Here is an 11335-nt window from a genome sequence, read left to right as displayed (position 1 = left end):
ACCACAGACCTGGGAGCACTCTGCAGCCAACATGGGGAGGACATCAACGGCCTGACAGACTGCATCACAGACTACATACACTTCTGTGTGGAGAACACTGAGCTTCCAGGAAGGTACGGTGTTTTCCCAACAACAAACCTTGGGTGAACTCTGGGATCAAAACCCTACTGGACAAAAAGAAGAGGGTTTTCAGATCAGGGGACAAAGAGGAACTGAAGAGAGTCCAGAAGGAGCTCAGGCATGAAATAAGGAAGGAGAAAAACAGCTACGAGAGAAAACTGGAGCAGCAGCTGGAGCAGAACAACACCAGGGATGTCTGGAGAGGACTGAAGAAAATATCTGCTTATGGAAAAGGTGGAGGGAGAGAGAGAGATGGTGGAGACCAGGACTGGAGAGACGAGAGGCAAATACTCTCAATGACTTTTTTTGCCATAATGAGTCTCACTTTGTTATTTTAAATATCTTATCATTTCTATTTATTTTCTATTCAACTTTATTTGTATTTGTCTGACTTTTTTCCTGTACTTGTTGCATCTTGAGCTGTTGTAACAAGTGAATTTCCCCGTATTGGGATAAATAAAGTCCATCTTATCTAATCATTAATTATTACTGATAGCCAAATTTAACCCAAAACTCCCTATTAATGTTGCATGAAGCTCTACATAAATGTTGACTGAGTGGAGATCAGCAGTGTCTCGTGTCTTCGTTGAGTCCTCGTCCAGAGCTCTTCTTACCTCTGAGCTGAGGCTGCTGTGGAGCCTCACGCAGTCACATCACTCTTACTAATTACTTTCACTTTCACAAATAAGCCCAATGTCCAAAAAATAACAGTGTCAAATATATAATAGTGAGAAGAAGAAAAGTCCATCATTCAGTGAGATAATAAACATTTACTGTGGTCAGACTGAGTCACAGAGTTGTTCTGTAACATGGTCCGACTCACAGTTCACATCGATGCAGCAGAACCAGAGGAAGCCTCGGTTTATTTCTTCTTCCTAGTTATTAACAGTCCACTAACACCCACAAACTGCTGCTTTATCTTCAGTCTTTCACTTCAGTTTCATCAGAAATGAACAATAAATGATAAATATTAGATAGATTTGTGATGAAAATAAAACTTTGGCGTCTTGTGGGAATGAAACAGTTTTGGATTGAGGTATCAGTGTATGGATCAGAACATATCAGGATGTGAGAGAAGATCCTCTTCACCTGAGGTGTTAACAGGAAGGTGGAGAGGACGACAGGACCGCTGGAAGACACCATCAACACAATCATCAGAGGATCATTGTTTTGGGGAAGGCCTGTGAACAACTGTCATAAAGTATGTAACCACGGTTCTGTCTAAAAGAGGTCAGAAAGAGATCTGATTCATCACAATCAGTCTGAAACTCTTCAGAGAATCAGCAACTCTCAAACTTCAACATGGACGATTTCCCTTACAGACTGTTTAAAATCCCAGAGGGTTCACCCTGTTAGAAGTCAGTGTAGCATCCAAGTGATTTAGAAGCTGTTATTTGAAGGTAAACACACTTCATGTGTTTGCACAACAGTGGAAGACATGGTGACGTCCACAGGAAAACCTATTACACATAAAGATCTTATTTTGCAGCTACTAGACCCTATTTCAATGGGGAATCAAAAAGCGGATGAGGAAGCAAAACGAGCGGCTGCTGCTCAGCAACACGTAGATGACATTTATACCGCCGAAATTATGCCTACACATGTAGACCATGACATTTTAAGAGACGTGCAAAACAGCTCACCTGAGACCGAGAAAAACGTGGCGAAACAAAGGAGCCACACAGACACAAACAGGTATTCGGCAGAGCCTCGGAGGAAAGCCTATTCTGTCAAAACATGTATTTAGATTTGCTGCAATATTGAGTCATGGGAATACCCATGTCTCAACAGGAGGGATGGTATCCACAATAGAGAACGTAGTTACTACATATGGATTTCAAAACTATTCAAAACATTTTTGTGCTTCATGATTGATATGCTCCAAGCACAATGCTCAAGGTAGATTATGTCCAAAACCAGGTAAATTCCCAGAAGCAGCATACCCATTCCAATGCATCTGTATGGATTTTATGGAATTAAATAGAGCTGAAGGAAAGAAATACTGTTTAGTAATAATAGATATGTTCTCTAAATGGGTAGAAATCACACCAACAGTGAATAATGATGCAACAACTGTGGCCAAAATCAAACACACATGTTGTGCAAACACACTTTATGTATTTGCACAACAGTGGAAAAATAGAGGCATGGTGACGTCCACAGGAAAACCTATTACACATAAAGATTTTATTTTGCAGCTACTAGATGCTGTTCAACTGCCGAGAAAAGTTGCAATATGCAAGTGAACCGCACACTCAAGCAAAGACCCTATTTCAATGGGGAATCAAAAAGCGGATGAGGAAGCAAAACGAGTGGCTGCTACTCAGCAACACGTAGATGACATTTATACTGCCGAAATTATGCCTACACATGTAGACCATGACATTTTAAGAGACGTGCAAAACAGCTCACCTGAGACCGAGAAAAACGTGGCAAAACAAAGGAGCCACACAGACACAAACAGGTATTCGGCAGAGCCTCGGAGGAAAGCCTATTCTGTCAAAACATGTATTTAGATTTGCTGCAATATTGAGTCATGGCAATACCCATGACTCAACAGGAGGGATGGTATCCACAATAGAGAACATATTTACTACATATGGATTTCAAAACTATTGAAAAAATGTGCTTCATGATTGATATGCTTCAAGCACAATGCTCAAGGTAGATTACGTCCAAAACCAGGTAAATTCCCAGAAGCAACATACCCATTCCAATGCATCTGTATGGATTTTATCAAATTAAGTAGAGCTGAAGGAAAGAAATACTGTTTAGTAATAATAGATATGTTCTCTAAATGGGTAGAAATCACACCAACAGTGAATAATGATGCAATAACTGTGGCCGAAATCTTAGCTACAGTAATAGCTCCAAGGTATGGTGTTCCAGAGAAGATTTATTGTGATAATGGTCCACATTTTAGGAATCAAGTAATACAAAAACTATCTGAAATATTTTCAATCCAGCTCAGGTTCCATTGTAGCTATCATCCACAGTCAGCAGGACTGGTGGAAAGCAACAATGGAACTATTAAAGCAAAACTAAGAAAGGCTATGGAGGAAACAGGGAAAAGATGGGTAACATGTCTACCAGCTGTAGCATTAAGCTTACACATCCAACCCAACAGTACAGGACTGTCACCATTTGAAATATTACATGGAAGGCCATTCAGGGCACCACTAATAAATACGAAGGGAGATTATAGCTGCTGCACAGCGATGGGTCGGGTCCGGGCTATTTTTGGCAAATTTAGGCAACTCTGAGGCTGAGCAACAAAGTGTAGAACAGGAAGACAGACAGTTGACATCATAATGTTCATTTTGCATTAGTTGAGGCTTGAACTTACAACCTTTGACACCTAAGTCCATCTTCTATCTCACTTAGTTAACTCGCTAGTGACAGATCATGTGAGGCTTCACAAATTGAGTAAGCTATACACTGTCATGCAGGCATATTTGTAACCACTGTAAAAATAAAAAAAAATCTCTGCCTCCACATTTCCTGTCTTTCACTGTATTATCCATATAGGCAAAAATGCCCCCCAAAAAGATTGGTTTGAAATACTGCTCTCTTGATTTAATCTTTGTTTTGCTGTGATTTTTTTATATATATTTTTCCCACTCACTGAACTAGATCACTGATCCTGTCTCCTACACATATTGCATCTAGACAGCATGGAGATGTTGGTAATTTGTTTTTAAAAATGATTGATTTGCTCCATAAGTGAATAACTGATGCTTAGCTATGTCATTACTGCATTGACTCCAATTGTTCACATGAAAGAAAAATTTAAAATGCTGTGAAAAATTCAGTTTTTGAGGCTCAATTTTTGATAAATCAAAGGAGGAGAGAGGAAATAGGTTTAAGAAGTTTTACAGTTTTTGAAAAAAAACTGAGTGATGTACTTCATAATTTTTAATAGGTTTAAATGTACAAAAGTTTCTTCAATATTGAGGCTACAGTTTGATGAAAGTTCTGAAGCTGTAGGAAGTATGGTTGATTTGTTATGAATTTTCAAAGGTTTGAACTTTAGACGCTTGCTGTAGCACCACCATCAGAACTATTGGCTTGGGTTTACAGCTGAGGTAATCTGGCATGAGACTGGACCTTTGTGCAAAATTTGGTTAGCTTTCGTCCATGGTCCAGTCCAAGCTATTTGATTTTATTTAATTTAGAGGCTTGCTGTGATGCCACCGTCAGAACAATGGTCTTGTGTTTTATGTTGAGGACATCTGACATTTTGATCTGTCATCATCATCATCCTTGCTGGGTCTTGAACCCACAACCCCTGATACCAATCACCAGCGCCTAACTCACTGAGCTAATTGGCTGGAAGTGAGACCTGCTGTGTGGCTTCATTTGTCGACTCAGCGAGTCACTGTCCGGGCAGTTGTTGTCAAGTCAGATTTCAAAAATGGTCAAAATGTCAGAAATTCCTTGACTTAAAAAAATCTGATAATACATAAATTGCATCTTGACAGCATGGAAATGTTGGTGATTTGTTTTTAACTTAAAGTGTTTTGCTTCATAAGAGAAAATTTGATGTTTAAAAATGCCACTCTTCCATTGACTCCAGTTGTTCCCATGAGAGCAGAATTCAAAATGTTCTCAAAAATTCAGTTTTTGAGATAAAATTCTTTTATTTGCCAAACTCCATCAACCATGACTGCAAAATATTCTCAATTTTTTTTCAGGAAGATTGAAAATGTATTTAGCAAGAATTTGATAGTATATGTTTACAGTACTGTTTACGGTCAAACATTTTGATGCACTGTAGGCTTAATTTTTGATCAATCAAAAATCCGAGAAACAAGTTTTGTGGAGGACGGTCTGAAGATGCTCTCTAGCAAGTTTGGTGACAATTGGGCAAAAATTGTGGGAGGAGATAGGTTTTATAAGTTTTACAGGTTTTGAAAAAAACTGAGTGATGGACTTCATAATTTGTAATGAGTTTAAGTGGACTAAAGTTTCAGCAGTATTGGGGCTACAGTTTGGTGAAAGTTTCAAAACTGTAGCATGTACTGTTGATTTTGTAGGTATTTTTAAAGTTTTTAAATTTAAACGCTTATTGTGCCCCCCCCAGGGGGAATATTGACATGTCCTTGGAATTAAGTAAATCTGGCATGGGGCCGGACATTTCTGTAAAGTTTGGTGAGTTTTCGCCCATGGGAAGTATGACTTCCTCGGAAGAAGAAGAAAGAAAGAAAGAAAGAATTCCTAGGAATACAATAGGTTCCTGGCAGCTTAGCTGCCCGGACCCTAACAAGAGTGTTGTGTCTACAGTATCTCCTCCAACAGATCCAGCATCAACAGGAGGGCCAATAAACCCAGGAGACTGGGTGTTCATCACAGTCCTGAAGCGAAAGAATTGGTCAGCTCCACGCTGGGAAGGGCCCTATCAAGTACTGCTGTCTACACCCACAGCAGTCTGCCCAGCTGACAGACAGATGTGGATCCATCTCACACACTGCAAAAGAGCACAAATACCACTGTCAGATAAGAGGAAGCATTCACCATGCCGAAATTAAAATTATGTGCAATAACTGTTTTATGTGTGACCACGATTGCATTCTTTATCTTAAGTATATTGACACAAGGCCGGACACATGATAAAACGAGGAAAAGAGCTACAGGAACACAGTCCAGGTGGGACAATAGGAGAGGTGCAGTGATAATACAATGTACTGAAGGGACAAATTGCATTGCTCAGACTGACGCATGTGAGATTTCCCCCTGTTCAGGACAACACTCTAATTGGCTGGGGTCAGAAAAATATATTTGGGTCACCACAGCTGTATGCTAGATTTATATAACTCAGACAGTGCTACAAACTGCACCACACTGAAACTTTTGTTCCCACCAGTGTCACCACAGATTAAACCACCTTGGTTTACCCCGTACACCAGAAATTACACCTGCTTGACACAAAGTAAAGGCACAGTGTCAGAAGGGATGTTGACAACCTGCAAAACCACCATTAATGTAATCAAGGGCGAGAGCAATGTCACTGATGGCGTAGTGAATGATCACACCATGGCCAGAGCGGATGTATGGTGGTTCTGCGAGGGTAAGACACTCAGAGCAAAATTACCGACAGACTGGAAGGGAACCTGCATGGTACATTGCAGAATAGGATGACATTAGACATGTTGTTGCCGAGAAAGGAGGAGTATGTAGAATGTTTGGAGATATGTGTTGTACGTTTATTCCTAACAATACAGCACCTGATGGCAGCATTACCAAGACGTTGGATGGATTAACCTCCCTATCTGCAGAGCTAACTGAAAATTCTGGTTTTGATGATCCTCTGACAGGATGGTTTCAGGACATTTTTGGAAAATGGGCAGGTTCTATAAAAGCTATGATGTTATCTGTAGCTGTAATGATTTCCATTCTAATCACTTGTGGATGTTGTTGTATCCCCTGTTTGAGAGGACTGTTACAGAGACTCATTGACACCGCTGTGACCAAAAGGACGATGCTGTATGAAAGGGTCCCCACCACCGATGACCACCGAGGGGACTGTGAGAATACAGCACAAGAATATGTTACATCTGATCCCACAGATGATGATCTATATGGTAACCTCTTTGATGAAGATGAGGATACTGCGGTTTAAGGGCTAATTGCTGTTTATGTGTTTATTCTACTGATTATGATGGAACTACACAAAATCTAACTGAAGTTGTAGCTTTTTGAATTGGCCAACTAGAGCCACTTAGGAGGAAAATGCGCACAGCATTTGTGAATATTGTACATATTGAAAGTGACTCCATCTTTTATTCTTTTACGTGTAAGGGACAGCTAAGTCAGGTAGGGACAGGTCCGTAGCCAAGTACGATGGGTTGACCAGCTTGGTGAGGACGCTTATGTTTTGTTTTGGGGGTAACATTGTAATCAAAAAGCTTTTGAACTTATATTTATTTTTATAACTTCTGTGCCTTGATGGAGTACCTGTGTGTGGTTGCCGGGGCAGAAGAACCGTGAGAGTTTCCTTATTTAGAAGGGTAATGGTTAACTAGAATGTTTTGATCTGCCTGAAAGGGTTTTCGCTCTCACACTCCACACAAAATTTATGTTATAATTATGCTTGAAATCAGCATAAACAGGAGGGATATGTGATGAGAAGTATGTACTTCATGTAGAGGTATGTGAATTGAGGTTTTACACAGCCCTATTCAAAGAGCCTGTTTAACGTGAACTGTAACCTGTGACCTTGTTTTATGACCCATGTAAGATCCTGAGTAATCACTGAAGGTAAACACTCTCTTCTCTGCAGGAGGGCAGCTGTTAGAGAGTAAACACACCCAGAGAGACAGAGATAAATACCAGGATTTCCTCCTCAGAAATTGAGTCTTCACTTTGTAACTGATCTGCATGTTGCTCTGTGAATGCTCCTCTTGTACAAGATTAAAACCTTGTTTGAACTTTGAGCTGACTCCGATCTCCTTCCTCCAGCTTTAAATTAACGCAGAATTATTTTAACAGAAACTGCCTGGTCTTTGGGCCAAGATGGCTGCCTGTGTGAGCAGGCAGAGAGAAGCTGTGGTTTGTCCTGGTGCTTTGAATGATGACACTGTGATAAGAAGGTGAGTTCAGTCTAATCTGAGGTCTGATGTGTTTCACAACAGTCAGGACTTTTATTGATGTGGAGGGGAGGACAGCACTGGGTTGAGCACTAGGACCCAGCAGGCATCAGGGCGTGTAAACAGAGTGTGAGAGCTCACCTGGGCTCCTCCTCCTGTGATGAAGCACACCTGAGAGACCGTCAGCAGCTGAGGACGGACTGTGTTTGCTCTCACCTGCTGCTTTCAGTCCTTTAAAGGTAAGATATGATTTAACTTCACAATAACATTCAGCTAATGAGCTAAAATTCTGACCAGAGTGAAGAAACAACAGTGTTGACGTCCTGTCAAAGACATCTCTGTCTCTGTCTGTCCTGTCTCCTAACAGCACTCTGTAGCTCAGAGGTGACTGTCTGACAGCCTGTAGTTTCAGCTGGAGATGTAAAAGCAGCCAGTTCACTACTGAGTCTAATAAGGCAACAAAATAAACTCACTAAATGTTAAGAAAGGAAATATTTTGACACCTATTTTCCTTCTAAAGAGAAAAATTCAGCATTCAGAGGACTGTGGAGGAAGAGCAGAGGTGGAGTTAGTTGGTCGTCAGTAGTTGATGTGGAGATGGCAGGAAGCAGCATTCAGAGGACGGTGAGCAGATGAAAGCTTTTATTTTGTAATGAAGAATAAAAATGTAAGTGTGTCACTAAATGAGCTGTCAGAGCTGCGAACACTCCTCCAACAGGAAGTGTCGCCTCTTTCTGTCACTGTCCACTGAAATGTGATCAATAATCAAATCTAACACATTTACTTTACATCAGTCTGTTCTACATCAACTGACAGTATTTGCAGTGCAGCTGTAGGATTTTACAAGGTCCATCAGTTTAATACTAGTTTTTAAGTGAGAAGTGAAGTCGTGTCAACAAACCAAGACAACCTGTTTGTTTCAGATGCAGGTTTGTTATCTTGTCATCAGATGTGGAAGGCAGAGAAGCATAAAACTATTCCAGCTTCTCCGCTTTGTTTAAACACTTCCTGAAACTATCACTCAAACACAAACTGAGAACAGGTCACTTTTTTTTTGGTTTAAACTCGCCTCTTTCGGTCACTGTCCACTGAAATGTGATCAATAATCAAATCCAACACATTTACTGCTTCATAGTCTTGTCTTTTCAGCACCCTGTCAATGGCTGAGATGCTGACTGTTTGGATGTTTTCAAAGATGTTGTTGTCCTCTATAATGGCACTCTTTATCTCCCTTAGTCTTATGGCATTGTTTTCTACAACCATGGTGCAAATAGTCTCCTCCTGTTCAGGTGTGAAAAGGGGCCCTCTGCCACCCCTGTGAAGTTGTCTTGCAGTCCTATGTGGAAAAAATATAGTAATGCAAAACACAAAATTGAGTAAGATAAAATGTCACTGTAAAAAGTATACTTACTGTATATTGTAAAATGCAAGTGGAATACTGTAATATTGTATGAAGCATTACAGAAAGTATACAGTATTTCAGTACAGTGCCTATTGTTAGATTACATACCTGTTCTGTCGATGAAAGTCTGAATGATTGAGGACACAGTTGTTCTCCCAACATTTGGCTGCACCCTTCGACCAGCCTCGGTCATTGTAAGCCCACGATTGAGAACGTGGTCTACAAGTGTGGCTCTTATCTCATCAGGAACACGCATATGTCCTTGGCCTATTCCTATGTTTTGCCTCCCAGCTCCTCCCCCACGCAGCCTCACTCCTCTTCCTCTTCCTCTTCCTCTTCCTCTTCTCTCTGGCTGTTGACCCCGTCCAATTCCTTGTCCTTCCATTGTCAGACATTGTAACATTGTGTTGTGCGTGCTCTAGCTATATATATACTTGCCAGTTGATGGTTCATGAGATGCACCTTTGAGCTATTTCAGAAAACTGTTTGATCATAGGTTGATCTAATGTTTCACACATTTCCCTTCGTTAGAGAAAGTCAAGATTCACCTGGGAGCAATTTACCAATTCAGGACAGATTTAGAAAAAAAGTCTAATGGAAATGTATAGAAATATGCTTGACATATTATGACAACTTGTTCAACCATTTTGCATGTAAAGACTTATGCGATGAACTAATGCCTAAATGTTGTGGGGGGTGAGACTATTCAACAGAGACCCATTATAATACATTTTGATCAACATGACATAAGCAGCTGATAATGTAGGAAACAGCATAGAATTGTACATAATCATTTGCATGGATGTACCAAAGCATTTGCAACTTGTTCAAAGAAATGAGAAACTGCTTTTTTGATGTGCACAAGTGACACAATGATGTGAAGATTGAACAAATAGTATTACAGTTTTTGCCTAATGCTTAAACACTAAAAGTGGTTGCTATGCCCAAAGCTTCACAACCTCTAACTTTGGTGACCATGCCCTAAACAAAAGCACCAACCCTGCAAACACAATATATGCTTTGCACTGTGTTTGAAATTCTCCAACACACTTCTTGCAAAACACTACACACTGTTTTTTACATAAGACACATTGTTCAAAAAGGAAATCTAATGCAATCATTGGGAAAACACATCCATTTAAAATACAAAACACAACTAAAATTGGAAAAGCACACAGATTCACACACATGAAAACATTTAAAATCTCATTGTAGACCAATCAGTCTAAGCCATAGCACTACAAATACACCTGATGTGGGCTCAGCTCCTTTGTGCCAACTTTGGAAACATGGAGGCAGAAAGAGGAAGAGGGAGAGTAAGAGCAGTAGCAGGACGAGGAAGAGGACGAAGAAGGGGAGCAGGCAACAGAAGGAGACAAATATCTGATGCAGGGGTGCAGATCCGATGTCAGGATTGGGGGGATACAAAAGTGATATTTTTTTTTTTTTTGCCCATATGCAGCTCATACCAGGCCACCATAAATCACAACTTCGTAGAGGCTCGCCATATCATTCAAAAAGTACTGCATTTCTTTTTAGATGTGAATCTAAAATGTGAAGAATGTGAAGTCTGAAAATACATTTGTTGAATAATTTAGGGTATTTTTATTGGGTGGGACTGTGGACATGACAAGTAAGCCCCCCCCCCACACACACACACACAGACACACACATACTCATTACAGTATTGTCTGTAAATGTATATGTGATAGTCCTGTGTTTTCAATTACACTCACTATTCACTGTACATTATCTGCATGTTTCTGTTTTTAGAGATTCCTGGAACTTTTTTACTGTGTTTCCATTTTGTTTTCATGTGTCTAGATCAACTGTAGTGGATCAATCTTTCATAAAAAAAATCTGTATGAGTCTTTTAAAGTCAAAAACCATCCAAAGTACTGAATACAGCTGTGTTTTACATAAAGCACATCTGTGTGTTGTTGCTGCTAGGAAAGAGTAATTCAAAGGTGCATGTGTTTAATGTTTTGATGCTAAAAAGAGTTTTGAAATGGGATTGTTAGGTTTTGTTTCAAGAGTTTCATTTTGCTGTATACGTTAGGAGTTTATCTTCATGTGCTGTGTCTTACTCTGCCTGTGTGTTTAGTTATGACACAGTGAGCCAAAGTCTGCAACATGTGTCAAAGCATTCGCCAAAAACTGTAAGAATTTCAATTCTGATCTGAGAAGTGTACCAAAGCGACTGAGAAAAACTGTAAAGTGAAACTCT

Source organism: Pagrus pagrus, assembly GCF_965226575.1.
Source record: "Pagrus pagrus genome assembly, chromosome: 23".
Lineage (NCBI taxonomy): Eukaryota > Metazoa > Chordata > Actinopteri > Spariformes > Sparidae > Pagrus > Pagrus pagrus.
The sequence above is the reverse complement of the archived record's forward strand: the minus strand, read 5'-3'. Positions refer to the sequence as shown.